We start from the raw sequence: 14,327 nt of genomic DNA on the forward strand, positions 1-14,327 counted from the left end.
CTCTGAAGGATTGCACCTGCTGCACATTCTGGTACTGCAGCTCCAACTACTTTGCCTTGCTTCAAGAAGGATTAAGGAGTGAACTTCTGACAAGCCACAGGTCAACTGAGCCCACCTGCATCATCTCCATCAAGAAGTCCCCTTCCTGTAGTATGTACAGTGGACTTTTAAGGTTTTGACCAGGTGCATTTTTGGAATTGTAGTGCCAACATCCCAAAGACCATCTCAGAGATTGTAGAACCCTGAATTGGTGGTGTGGACACTTTGAACCCCCAAGGAGACCTTCTGGAAGAAGTTACAGAAGTTTGTAGCAGCTTTTGTAAAATGTATCATAGGCTGACCAGGCACATTCTGGGAGATGTGGTCCCAGACCCCAAGAGGAAAACAGGGGCGCTGAGCCCATGGGTGGTTCTGTGGACTGCTTTCCTCAATCAAGGAACACTTCTGCAAGGAAGTGTAAAGATCTCTAGTCTTTGCCACAGCCAGCACAACCTTTTTTTTAACCCTTTAAGCACTATTAGCTTCTAATCACTAGTTTAACTTTTTATCTTTAAAAATTCACATCTCTGGTTCCCTACATTGGATTTATGTTATTTTGGTGTCTATTAGTTCAGAACAATATAGTAAATCTTGTAGAATTCGTGATGGATTTTTCTTGTGGGTTGTGTCTTACTTATTTAATGAATTGGTGCTTTTAAATGCTTTGCACACCTGCCTCGTAAGTTAAGCCTACCTACTCGTCGCCAGATACCAAGGGGTGAGCAAGGGATTCATTTATTGAGACCCTGATTGTGTTTGTGGCCTTATTAATAGAGGTAACTTACTACTCATCACTACAAATAAACCACTTTCCAACAGCTGAACCCTCTGTGCACTTTTCCACTGCTAACCAGAGCTAAAGTGCTTGTACTCACTCTCCTAAAACATAGTTAAATTGGCTTATACCCAATTGGCATATTTAATTTACATGTAAGTACCTTGTAGAGTTGTATACCAAATATCCAGTTGCTGTAAATTAAATGCTACCAGTGCTCCTGCAGCACATATTGTGTCACCCTATAAAAAACATTTGGAAAGATGTCCAAGGCCAGTCACTGCAGCCTGAATGCAGTTTTGAACTGCCATGTCAACTTGACAATAAATTCCCCTTGCCAAGCCTTGAACACCCCTTTATGTAGCCCATAGTGGAGGGTGGCGTGCAATTTAAAGCTCGGACATGCACGATTAGGTTTTACATGTCATGGTACCCATAGGTCATGTTGTACCTGTATCCTGCCTCGGGTCGAATGACAGAGTATAACTGGCTGTTAGAATTTATGAATTCCTCCCAGACAGTCACACAATAGATAACATGTACCTCAATGGGCCATCTATTGGCAGGAAGGGCAGCGAGCTGAGCCCAGCCCCTCTTGCACATGAATTGGGTATGCTGTACCTCCACACAATGGTACTAATAACCCTACATTGTCACTGCAGCCAGTTTGAAGCTAAGACAGGGGAGTCAGCAAAATCCATGCATTCAAAAGCTACTGTCTACAAGCTTCTACCACCTTTCAGAACCAGGGCACCAGGGTATAAAAGTAGAACCTCAGACACCAACTCTTTAGAACACTTCCTGACCTGTGGATACTCTGCCAGGACGAAGGACTGCTGTGCTGCTGAAAGGACTGTCACTGTTCTGGACTGCTGACCTGCTGCTGTCTTGCTGGTTTGCTGCCTTTCTGCCCAGTTCCCTCTTGCCTGGGGTAGAGGACTGGCCTTGAACCTAAGACCACCAGAGTCTCTAAAGGGCTAGTTTTCCGGCCTCCTAATCTGAGCCTTATGGACAAATATGCCCCCTACCACCTCGAAGCCACATCTTTACCCACCCTAAATGAGTCTTTAAACCCCAAGAGGTGCCAAACCAGTGCTGGCCCCTTGGTTGTGGTGCTAAACGTACCCAGGTAGCCAAAATCCAAAAGTTGGAACTTAAAACTGCTCTAAGAACCAGGAAGAGACCAGTACCATCCTGCTCTCAAATCTGCCCATGGTGTATCATCGGTCAGATTGACTTTGCCAAAGGAGTACCTGGCCGGTGGGATTGTCTTCAACTACAGCCCTCTGTGTTGTCCCGCTGGAGATTTTTGACTAATATTTCGGACACTAATTTTAAAGTTGAAATCTTTACTGCAGCTTTGACCCAAGTTTATCCGAAGACAGCTCTCCCTTCTTGAACACCTCCTGCAGCCTTACCCTGCTGAAATTTACCTTCTCAGCTAATGTTTTCAGAAATATTTCTAAGTCTGAAGGTGAGTGCTGCCCGGGGCAAATCCACTTCTTGTATCCGAACCGCCCTCAATCACAATTGGATATATTTTTGGACTTTGACCCGGTCTTGCAAGACTAGATGTCCACGTTTGGCACCTTGATCTCTTAGACACTAGTTTTAATGAAAAAAGGGAAGGTGAAACAATGTTAGTCTACTGTCAAGAACTCTTTGTTTTTCTTATATCCGTGATGAAGGTTAATGAATCTGCACAGAGCTGTTTTCCAAATTTCAAGCTGATGTGTCAAATGACAAAAATTTTTTGAAGGTGAATACTCTTTGGACCCCTCTTACACAGGCAGTGCACACAAGGATCTCATCCGAATTAGCTGGGATGAAATGTTTGATGCCAAGGCAGAGTGACATGTGCCTCTATTATGAGTGTGATAGAGGTACACACACAGCCATGTAGACAGCCATTTTGTGCCAAGAGGTCCCTGAACACAGTCGAAAGACAAGTTAAATTGTGATGGGTAGGTGGAGATGTGTAGTACCAGGCTAAAATCTAGGACATGTGCAAAGATCCTGTTTTAACTAGCTAAAGGCCATGGTCTTCTGGTTTGTGTGGGATGAGACTGGGTGTGTAGATGATAATGAAACGAGGTTTTACTAAAAAATACGTTGTTAAATGATAGTTATGGTTAAGTACTTATAAAACAAAAAACAATTGCTTAAAAACACAACTTCACTTAATAACTTCAATACAAGGTTAGGTGTGGGCTATATAGATAATTTTGCAAAACTTTCATAAAATTGTGACATTTCATGCAATGTACTCACTAGTGTGTTTTGGGAAAATATACACAAGGGCCAAATCTCTTGTTGATGCAAGATGTGGAAAGGCAAAGGAGAAAATGTCTTCCACAACCAGGGGTGACTCCTCCATTAAGGCGGAGGAGAGTTGCACCGCTAATTGAAATGCCCCGCCCATGCTCCAGAGATGAAAAATAAAATGGTACTACAGTTAATGTATTACCATTCTATTTTTCAATCACCCCATCCCGAACCGAGCGTCAGGACAGGGCGGGGCAGGTGCTGACTGGCAAGCAGCAGAAAGAAGTCATGAGCAGGGCACTTATGTTTAAAATGCGCATATCCCTTTGGCCGGCCGTTTTGCGACAGCCAGTCAGACATGCGCACTTTAAACCTCTCAAACCAGCTGTCTTGGACAGCTGAGTTGAGACCGAGCACAGGCCTCCAGTGCTCTTCAGAGCACTGAGAGAGCCTGCTCCAACCAATCCTGGCGCTGTTCACGTTCTGCATGAAAGCAGTGCCAGGATTGGTTAGGAGAGTTGCATGGAACCTCCGCTGGAGGAGTGAAGGACATCGGACAAGAGCGTGGAAGTGCCACAGGGTAAGTTTTCTTTTCTTTTTTTAATGTTTTGATGTTAATGTTTTGAATTTAATTGCCAACATGCACTACATTACTGTTTTAAAGTTATGATGATGTACTGTATGTCGGCAATTTAGTTGATGTAATGTGCCTGCATTCACTGGCACCCACCTCCCATTTGCCCAGCTTACCAGTAGGTGGCAGCAGCCAGTGTCCACAACACAAGCTCAACCCAGTCTGTCATAGGTGAAACGCACATAAACTGTAACACAAGCAACATTTTTTAATGTTCTGATAAGGTAAAATGTAAGTTCTCTATGAGTATTTATTTCTGGACTTTTGAAGGAGCAATAAAGTTTGGTTTTAACTCTAAAATAAATACATTTGCCAGTTATATTGAGCATCACCGCATTAGCCAATCCCCACTTAGGATAGTACAGATGATATCACAAATGACAGCATTAATTACATTACTGTTTGCATCATATATTACTTACTAATGATGGATGCGAAATTCAGCATTTCTTGGCACACCAATTTAAACAGTTTGGAGTTCCAAAACTGTAGTGATGAACTGAATTGAGTAAGAATGGAATGTCTCTCTTTTAACATGCAGCTGGACTAGGTGGAAAGTAATGTACATGTATCACCCTATTTTGTTTATTCTGGGACTCAGTGATGGGAATAGCCAAAATCTCTATCGCCATTACCATGCATTTGGACACACTTGTGTTTTTTTATGTATACATGCACACATATCTAAATATGTAACTAATGCTTCTATCCTCTACAAATATATGCACCATTCTGTATTTGAATAGAAACACAATTGTGTTTTTAAAGAAGAAATGGAAATACACACTTCACAAAATGAATGAAAATATATGAATATACTTTACTAAAAGCTGAGGAACAACATTCCTCTACTTTTTAATCATTTACAGTCAATTAAATTTACATTCTTATCGTCTTTGGCTTGCACTGAACTTTAAAATCAGAGTCGCACCACCAACTGAAGTCAAATCACAGACAAAAGGGTTCATTAGAAACCCCAAAACACACTATGAGCAGTTTCCTTAGGTTGTTCAGTTCGATTAACACAGGGCACTAAATATAAAAGAAGGCGTGGCCTCAGGAACTGAAGATGATGACATCCTAAAAATGGCATCTTTGCCCTGCCTCTTTCTGTTATTCAAGAAATAATTAAAGGGAGTAAATTTTGAAACCATGGTACGGCACACAGCCATTTCGTACTGCAGCATACATTACATTACTGTTATAAGGGCATATATCCCTGAGGTTGACCTGGTTAAGGCAGTAGCATTATTTACAGCTTGATTACATAGTTTGCTGGTATGTATTTGAAATAAAACTCAAATTCGAATCATGTTTGTCTTTTTAATGAGCGCTTTCAATAGTCGATGGACTAAATTATACCAAAGAAGGAGGGTTTGTATTGTGATTCTTTCTGAAAATAGTTGTAAGCTAAATTTGTCATTGCTTTCATTTCTTTCCTTTAGCATATCCTTAAAGTAAGAACAACTTTTTATTTCTTACTCGCTAAGATTACATATTGTGTATAAGCTTTCCAAACATTCTATTTCTTTCCCATGAGTTTTTATTTCATTTTGCTTTTTTAATTGCATTATAGTGAATGCTTATGTGCTCTGTTAACAGGCAACCAACTAACTGATTTCCAACATAAAATACTAGTGATTAGATTATAGAAATTAGAATTGTATGGCTCTCTTCTTACTTTGCAAAGACTGACCGCTATTTCCATAACCCCTTAACTCTCTGCCTGCATGTTTAATGTACGATATTTAAATACTGCACAGGTCGTCTCTCACTTTCTACTAAAGTTATTATTTGGTAACAGTGGTAGCTGACAAAAGTGTTTTTAATACACATGGTATCTTGTTACGAATAGCGTGTTTTTCTGATAATCAGACAGCATTCTTATGTTTCATTGGTTTGATTATTTCTCATAAGTATGGTTCTGAAGCATGATTTAGAGATAATAGAAAAATGTAGTAAACATTGTCGACAGCAAATCACTGCAGTTGTCAGTGAAACATCTGTACCTATGCTCGCACATCGTTAAGGGGCTTTGATGGCTCAGCGCAGAGCTGGATACCCTTTTTTAGGTGAAGCCTAGACAGCGTTTGTGCTGTCGCTTAGGGAACTCTTGTACATGCTTTGTGGAGTTCAAACTCCTCCCATTGCTTGCTGTTGTTTTCATTTGTATATGTCAGTGTCCTTTTAAAATCCTTGCTTGCTAGTTGTCAGTCCTTCCTCTTTATCTCTCCTTTTTCTCTTCCGGTCCTCCCACAGAGCAGGGACTAAGTACTGTCTCATTACGCTATTGTTCTTTAGCTGTTCCTTGGGAGATTATTTTTTTCTTGGCTTCCTGCTCAGTTACTGTTTGCCCGTGTTCAGCTTTGGTGCCATAGCTGCTTACATTTGCATATAGCATTCCTCCCTCCCATCTCCTATAAATGCCATAGTTGTGTTCGTTCTACCACCTGCATATTCTGCTTTGGTGCTTGTTTTCTTTTATTTGTCTCTCTGAAAAAGTTCAATGTCGCCTGTCAGTTGGGCTTCTTTTGGAAGAAGGTAGGTATTTGACTTCCTTTTTAAGGGGGATTGGACTTTTTTCTTTAACTGGAGAGGCTGATATGCTCCCATCATGCTCTGCTCTGGAGGCATTGGAACTGCAGCACTGAGACGCAGCATGCTGACTGATTCCAGCACGTATGGCTGCATCCAAAGGGTGTACAGGAAATATTGCAGGTGTAATTCTTTCTTAGTGTTGTAAGTGTTCTTTGCAAGGCTTGCAGTTGTTATGACCCAGTTACAGGAAGTGATATGACATGGTCTGCAAGAGCATGATGTACGCTGTGTGCAGAGGTGGATCTTTTTCTACATCCTTCCTGCCCATTTCAAACAGTTTCTTCACCCCATCAGCACTTACCCCAGGTCCTAGTGGGCTCCGTGTGATTCAGCTTCTCTGGTGAGTGGTGCTCAGTGAAAGTGGCCAGCACAGCCTCTGGAGAGCTACACACCAGCTTGTCCCACACACCGCAAGTGTAGAGGTCACCCGTGTGCACGTTGGCGATGGGCAGAGCCACAGACAGGAAGCTCTGCACAGCTCGCAGCCTTTACTGCAGCTGCTCCAGGATAGAGAGCAGGTGGCAGTCAGAGGATGACATTGACACTGCTGGTCTAGAGTGGTGAGGTTTTCCTTATCTGAGAGATGGGGCTTACTCCTGCAGCATAGACCACTAAACAGTGACAGCCCTGCCTCCAACCCGTCCAGTCCAGGCCTCACCCCTTTCACAGTAGCGCTTTGCCTTGCTTGCCTGTGTAAGTGTCCCTGGCAATTATAATTTTAGCAGTGGGTATTTTTTTTAAATTGTGACTACATACAAACGAGCGTGCCTTATTGGCAACCGTGTGGAGGTAGACACACCTACTGCCTAATTTTCTAGGAATTGGTACTTGAAATCTTGTTTTAACTCATGACATTAGATTTATAGTGCATGCATAATATACTTTAACATATCAGTGATTTATCTATTTGATGCCCAAGTTGCTCTGTTTAGTAATTTATCAACAACAATTTGTGTACCTTAATTTTATAAATGTTTTCTATGATTTGGCGTTCATAGGTGTCGGCATGAAAGCCTTATTTTTTCATTTCATTTTAAATATCTAGCTGACATGCATGAGAGGAAGGGAAGTTTTAGTTGTCAGTTAAATGGTTCCATAGAGCAGAACTAAGGAAAGAGGCTCAATCCGAATAAGTAATGCCTTGACTGGCCCCTTTTTCTTGTATTCAGGGCACCAGGCGGGAAAACACTTGCCAAAACTGGAGCATTTAGTATTATTAGCATTTCCTGCTACCTGTCTGTGAGTGAGATTCTGAGATTCCAAGTGAGCTAACATTAGTTTGAAATCTTATATGTCTTTGATTTGCCAACACTTTCCTTTAGCCCCTACGGGTGGAGCCAGCCAATAGCAAATTAAACACCCTCTTTCACTGTCCTAAACCATTATTTTATGCAAATTCCCAAATAGTGGGGCATGTCCACATACAAAAATCCACTACACTCAAAACCAAAAAATATAGGTAAAAGTCTATGGGCTGATTCACAAAGATAATCTGAGACAAAAGTCTCACTTTAAGACTTTTGGTATTCACAAACGTAATTTATGACTTTTGTTATTCTCAGAGGTAATTTACGAATGTTCTAATCTTACACACAGATCGTCATTACAATTAGGGGAACTTTGTTTTCCAGGCAGTTCTGTGGCCATTGTCTTGGGCACTTTGTGGACTTTAGGCACTTTGGTAACCTTCATCGCTTTGGGCTTTATGCCACCCTTTTTAGGTCTCGCCTGACCCAGCGCTTGCGCTAGTCTGGCGAGACTTTAAGTAAGGGCTTCAAAAAATGCTACCGCTGGCTACAGCTTGCAGTGCATGTGCGCCGGCGCACGCTTGACCAGAAGCGCCATATGGCATTCCTCATGCTCATTAAGTGCATCGCTCGCCGCGCACTTGATCGCGATCACTTTCACTTTTGCGTTGCGCGAAGGCCACGCAGGCACCACTCCCTTTATACTCTCTCTTGCTTTTTTTCTGATTGTGGATTTGTCAACTTCGTATTTACCATTACGGAGTTGTCAACTTTTAATTTGCATCTGCCACAAACTCACGAAAGCATGCAACACTGCACAGAGATCACTTTGCTAACTGTGGGCAGTGGTTAATTTGTGTTAAAAAAAAGAAAAATCTTAGAGCTAGGCCCGCATACTTAAAAGGTTACAGTGGTGCTACCCATGGGGCCGCCTCTATAGTTCTGCCCGGAGTATGCCACCGTTCTTATGTCCGCGTCATTCCTATGCACGCCATTCCATTTGTGGGCAGTTTAGAAATATGAATACACATATTGCATGTATCCATTTTGTTTATGTTTATTCAAGGTTTCATTAACCTCTCCACTCCCAGTATCTCGTGTGAGCATTTTTCGTTCTCGTATTTGCTGTCCAACCTTTATAATGGAAAATAAACTAAATATACCAGAATGTAATGAAAAAGAATACGTTTAAGAGTTTATTTGCCTGTCATTAGTCTATTTGGGAGCTCCAATTTCTAAATATAAATTGGGTCCCACCAGTGTCAGGCCAGCGCTTAATTATTGAACAGGAGGCACGCGGAGATATTCAGTGCTTCCCTAACAAACCAGCCAATGGCAGGCGAGCAGTGGCTCCACCCCCTTTCGAATGTGGCGTGTCGTGTGTGAGGGCGTCTCTGCCATGGGAGCTGCCTCCCCTTTGCCGTGGCAGTAGTGTTAGTCTTAAAAAATAAATGTGTGCGTCAATCACTGCTACTTAACATGACTCTGCAGCGTTGTACATTTTGGGTAAAAGCAACAACTTCCGGCCCACTGCGCAATCAGTGCAACCGTGAATGAAAGCTCCTCACTTTAGAACTGGTGGTCTAAAAGAGTTCTGCATCTGGGCCCTGTCACGTAGTGCACTGGCTTGTTATTATAATTTTTAATGCTCGCGGCCGCCCGCCATTTCCTTTCGTTTTCATTACTTTTGTTACGATCTCAGCACCAGCACGGGTGCCACGATTGCATCTAAAGTAAGAAATAGAAAAAACAAGTCCTTTTTTAGTTCTTTACATTTGATGCAATCGTGGCGCCCGCGCCGGTGCCAAGATTATAACAAAAGTAATGAAAATGAAAGGAAATGGCGTGCAGCCGTTTTCAGCATGTGAATAAATAGGAAATAAAGTAGCAGTCTTTTCTTTGGCAGCCGTTTTCTTCAATATTTTTCTCGTGCAATAAAAAATAAAATGTTCATTTGTTGCGAGCACAATTTAAATCTTACAGTCTTTAACAGGGGTGAGAGGGAGCTACAGTAGATGTAGACAAGACAATGTGGCTTCTTTTGTGGGCTGCGGTTCTTCGCCATAATTAAAGGAAGACACACTGGCAACATGGGAATTCCTTTATTGTTGTTCTTATTCCTTTATTGTTGCCCCAGTTAAACAGTGGCATTCATACATTACACGCAGTAAAACAAGACACAGCAGGGCCCTGCTTTGATGTTTATGTATCGTTGCCGAGGGCAAGGAAACCAGAAATTCATCTTCTCCTGTTGTCTCTTCCTTTTAAAACTGAAAAAGTCCAGGATTCGCTGTGCAAGGATTTACAGGTGTTTAGAGCAAAATTAAAAAAAACAGGTTAATAGTTTTAATCTTTGGGGTTAATCCTTAAAAGGATGGTATTTCCGGTTGTTACTGTCTTCACTAAAACTGACTCAGCTGAGTGGGTTAATGTGCTTGCTGCAGAAATCCGAGGAGCTTGTAAGCAGCTCAGCTTTTCATGTATGCTGCAGAATGTGTGCATTTTAATCACTGAGAACTCCCTCCCTCACTATGTGCTTTTTTGAAACCAGGCACTGATCATTTCCACGTACAACAGAGAGTGGCTAACCTCCAGGTGTTATATTTACGGAGTCATTGATTTTGTTACTAGACTGCTATGTAACCGTAACGGTGTTGTCTAGTACAGTGCATCAGCATCACGGCGGTCATTTTGTGTCACTCTCGCTCCAGTGATAAGTTGTAGCCATAGCGAAACATGCCCGATTTGTTTACAGACTTTGGGCATGGTTTTTAGTGGTAAACTAGGTGGATTGTGGTCAGCTCCACAGAAAAACATCATCTGGGACGTTTGCAGCTGAAATAAGTTTCTCGATAGCAGTGCTGGAAATGAAACAAGCATTTACAGTGCAGTAGGTCTTGCTTTTATGCGAGTTTGAGCTATTGGCATTGTAAATGTCAATGTCTTATTTATGTTTGTTTTTTAAAACAAATAAAAGGCATTGTCATTTGCAAAGCTAATAGCTTTAACTCTCGCAAATGTGAGGCCTATTGCATTGCAAATGCTTGTTTCTTTTAACTGATGGTTCTATTAATGGGGATGACCCAGCCTCAGAAGGAATCTTTGAGAGGCTGCTAGAAATTGTGAGAGGGCCCATGTTCTCTACTAACTCAGATTGAAGTAATAAGTCGGCAGTCAGGGTAAGCACAGTTAGATCGACACCTCTCCTACCCTCCTACCCTCAGTCAACTCGATCTCCTTTGACAGTACATTTGCAGCCCTCGTTAAGAATGAGTCCAGGGTGTTAACTATTTGCCCCTGTCTGTTGCTGGTTTGCTCTTCTCTTACCCATTGATGTTAGTGTTGATGTCTGTCCTTTTTGTCAAAACAGACACAGGTGGCAATAGATTAGAGGGGGCGTACAGCCCAGACACTTCCTACTGCTGACACGCGTGGACAGTAAAGGCTGTCTGTGACCAAACAGTGCATGTGGCCGGAGACCGGCAATGACTGATAGAATTGCATGGCATCAATAAAATATAAAACCACAGTGACTTAGAGGCGGCAGAGAGAGATTCAAAACAAGCATTGGGATAGCCAATAGGTCTCGCTTTTGGGGCCTTTTAAGTGTTTACCCAAGCAACAGTTGCATAACTAAATACTTATAAGGTCCCAAAAGCGAGAACTATTGGCTATGCCAATGCTTGTTTCTGTTTATTACTGCTCTGTAGTAATGGCGGCGCAAGGGTGCCACCATTACTACATAGAAGTAATAAACAGAAAAAAAAGAGATCGCGATCAAATATGCCGCGAAAGTGAAATTGATCCCGTTCAAACATCAAAGCATCCGTGTGGCCGTGAAAGCACTTTTTTGACCCTCACAAAAAGTCTCGCCAGACCAGCGCATGCGCTGGGTCAGGCGAGACCCAAAAAGCAACTGGTCCTTAACATTTTATTCATTCCCCCAGAACCATGAGTTGGTTGCTACCACACTTGGCCTCTTTGGGCTGAGCACATTGACTACTTGTATTGCAGATAAGGTGGTTCATATACACACTAAGGGCTGCATCACAAAACATGGCAGATTTATCAAGATTTTTCATCCCCAGGAATTGCTCATGAATGGAAAGCAGCACAAAGTCTCTAAAGGGTATTTACTTTCCAGCGTATTTATTTTTTGTGACAGAAAAGGGGTCATTACACTTGCACTTGGATGTCCCAACAAAGAACGATTAAAATTGACAGACAAGATTTTCATTAAAAAAAATAACCCTTAGAAGAGGCTCATGCAAAGTTGGAGAAATATTTTTATTTCTGCAATCATTTCACATATTGGGTACATGTGGCACTGTACAGCATCTTTTCAATGTGTGAATATTTTGAAAATTGTCTAGGCATACAATTTTGTACTGTAAGGGTATACATATAGTACAAAACCTATGCTGGACAGCACATACACACATATTTCCACCATTTTTGTTGGGTTAGAAAGCTTGTTTGTGCAATAGCAGAGGGTGAGAGAGAAGCAGCTCTCCCACGTGCAAATCACTACAGCAACATTGATTGCTGCAATGCGTTCTGCTAAAAGTTACTATATCTGCCCCAAAGTCAGCACAAGGAGTGCTGAGTTAAGATGCAATCTCTGCCTCAGTGTTGTCTGACAGAGTTTGATAGGCTGGAAAAAAGGAATCTTTTCAGCTTATGGCTGAAAATGTTGTAGTGTTTGTTGATGTATCAAAAATACACAACATAACATACAAGTAGTAACATAATAACATAAAACACGACAAGGCTAACCACAACAAAACTGTGAACACAGAACACAACACAACAACTGCAGAGCAACCCAACAAAATCACTTTGTAATAATGCAGCCCAAAAACACAGCAGTGCAAAAAATAGCAGAACACATCACTACACGACAAAATACTACACAAGTGTACACAAACGTACTTTTGACATAGCAGGGAAAGAGGTCACAAAGTTCTTACTCTTTGCAGAAATTGTACAGTTAGCTTTGAAAAATAATGAGGAGGAGATCTTAAAAGAAGGTATCAAATTTGTGTCCATGAAGGAAGTAGCTAAGAGTGAACAGTGGAATAATTGTTTCCTATAACAACATGATTGGCTGGAGAAAAAACAAGTAAAACTATCAGATAAATGTTGGAATATAAAACAGGTAGATCGTGGAAATAGGGGCTCCCTGAGAGTAACGGTTCCAACAGACAGTGCTGGCAGGGATAGCTATGTGGAAGAGAATCAATAAGCTGATCTAGCATCCTTAGAGGAAACAGACCAGGGGTATATGAGCAAAATAGATTAAGACAAACGTTCTTCACACAACCTGCTCTTACAATCTGGGAATATATAGTTTCAGGATATTATTGCATTTAGACGTTTAAAAAGAGATTTTGGATCTATATGAGATCATGTGTTTTCAGGAAATCTGGCTGTATAAAGACCTTCCTCTAATTGATGGATTCCTACAGGTTAGCAAACAAACAAAGAAGTTGGGCTCAGGTGAGCCTTCGGAGCGGGGGGGGGGGGGTTCTACTAAACTGGCATACAATGTGACAGAGATAATTGGAAAGGATAACTGGATTTTTGTATGCCAATTTCAGTTGTTTAAAAACTTTTTGCATTGGGAGTATATAATTGTAAATAATGTGTGTTTTCAAGCAGTTCAGTTGTAAGGTTAAGGAGTTCAGGTAACATTGTTTAGAGAAGACGAGGTAAAGATGTGAGCAAATTACTGCTCATATGTTTTGCTATTAACGGGTGATTTCAATCATAAATTAGACCCTTGCAAGAGTGAGCCAATATAAATTGATGTATAATCAGCATACAATATCAGCAAGATAAGGGAGGCTTTACCTACACAAGAAAGCACCAGGTATAGTTTAATAGGGAATGTAGAAGCCTAAAAAACAGATACAAAATAAGAGAGCGAAATACGATTATGAGTTAAAAATCGTTCTATGTATAGCAAACAGGGATTATAAGAGAAAACTAGATAACAAGAAAAAGGCTTACTATGGTAAGAGTTTGAAAGCTATGCTGTAGGTGATGGAAAATAAAAATTTATAAAATTCTGGCAGCTCATGCAACAAACGAAAGGAGAAAGGGAAATGCGGTACTTGTTAGGGGAGGTGGAATGGGTAACTTATCTGGAGTAAATTTGCAGTAATAGTTATTCACATGCACCGCAGGAGTAAAGATTTATTGTAGGTAAGGAGATCAAAACCCAGTTCTGCATTAAGATTATTAAGGATACAATAATGTAAATACATTTGACTAGAGCCATTGGGACCAGATAACGTTCCAGTAGTTATATTTAAAGCAAACATGGACTTGTGAGTGAAATTATATTATTTAGTGTTTAACAAAATGCTACTGACAGATCTGTTCCCAGAAAACTGGAAGGGTGCAATTATAAGACCTGACCATAAAAAGAATGATGCCACTATACCCCAAAACTATAGTCTGATTAGTTTACTAGATGCGGGGGTAAAGCTAGTTTCACAAATTGCATTGAGCTTGCAAAAAGAGTGGACAGATACAAGGAATATAATCCTCTTAGAACAGGGAGGTTTCAAAGAAGGCCACTAAATAAATCACTGCTTTATTCTGTTTGCAGGAGAGTGAAAGTCAGTGGAACAAAGGGGAAAACTGTCCAGCTGCTTCATAGCCTTTTGTGCTCCTTTTGACTTGGTGGATCATAAAAATATGATAAACCCTTGATATAATAAGAAATCCCCAAATGGCTTCTCCTAATTCTGCAAGAACTACA

Source organism: Triturus cristatus, chromosome 7 (assembly GCF_964204655.1).
Source record: "Triturus cristatus chromosome 7, aTriCri1.1, whole genome shotgun sequence".
In the NCBI taxonomy this organism is placed as follows: domain Eukaryota; kingdom Metazoa; phylum Chordata; class Amphibia; order Caudata; family Salamandridae; genus Triturus; species Triturus cristatus.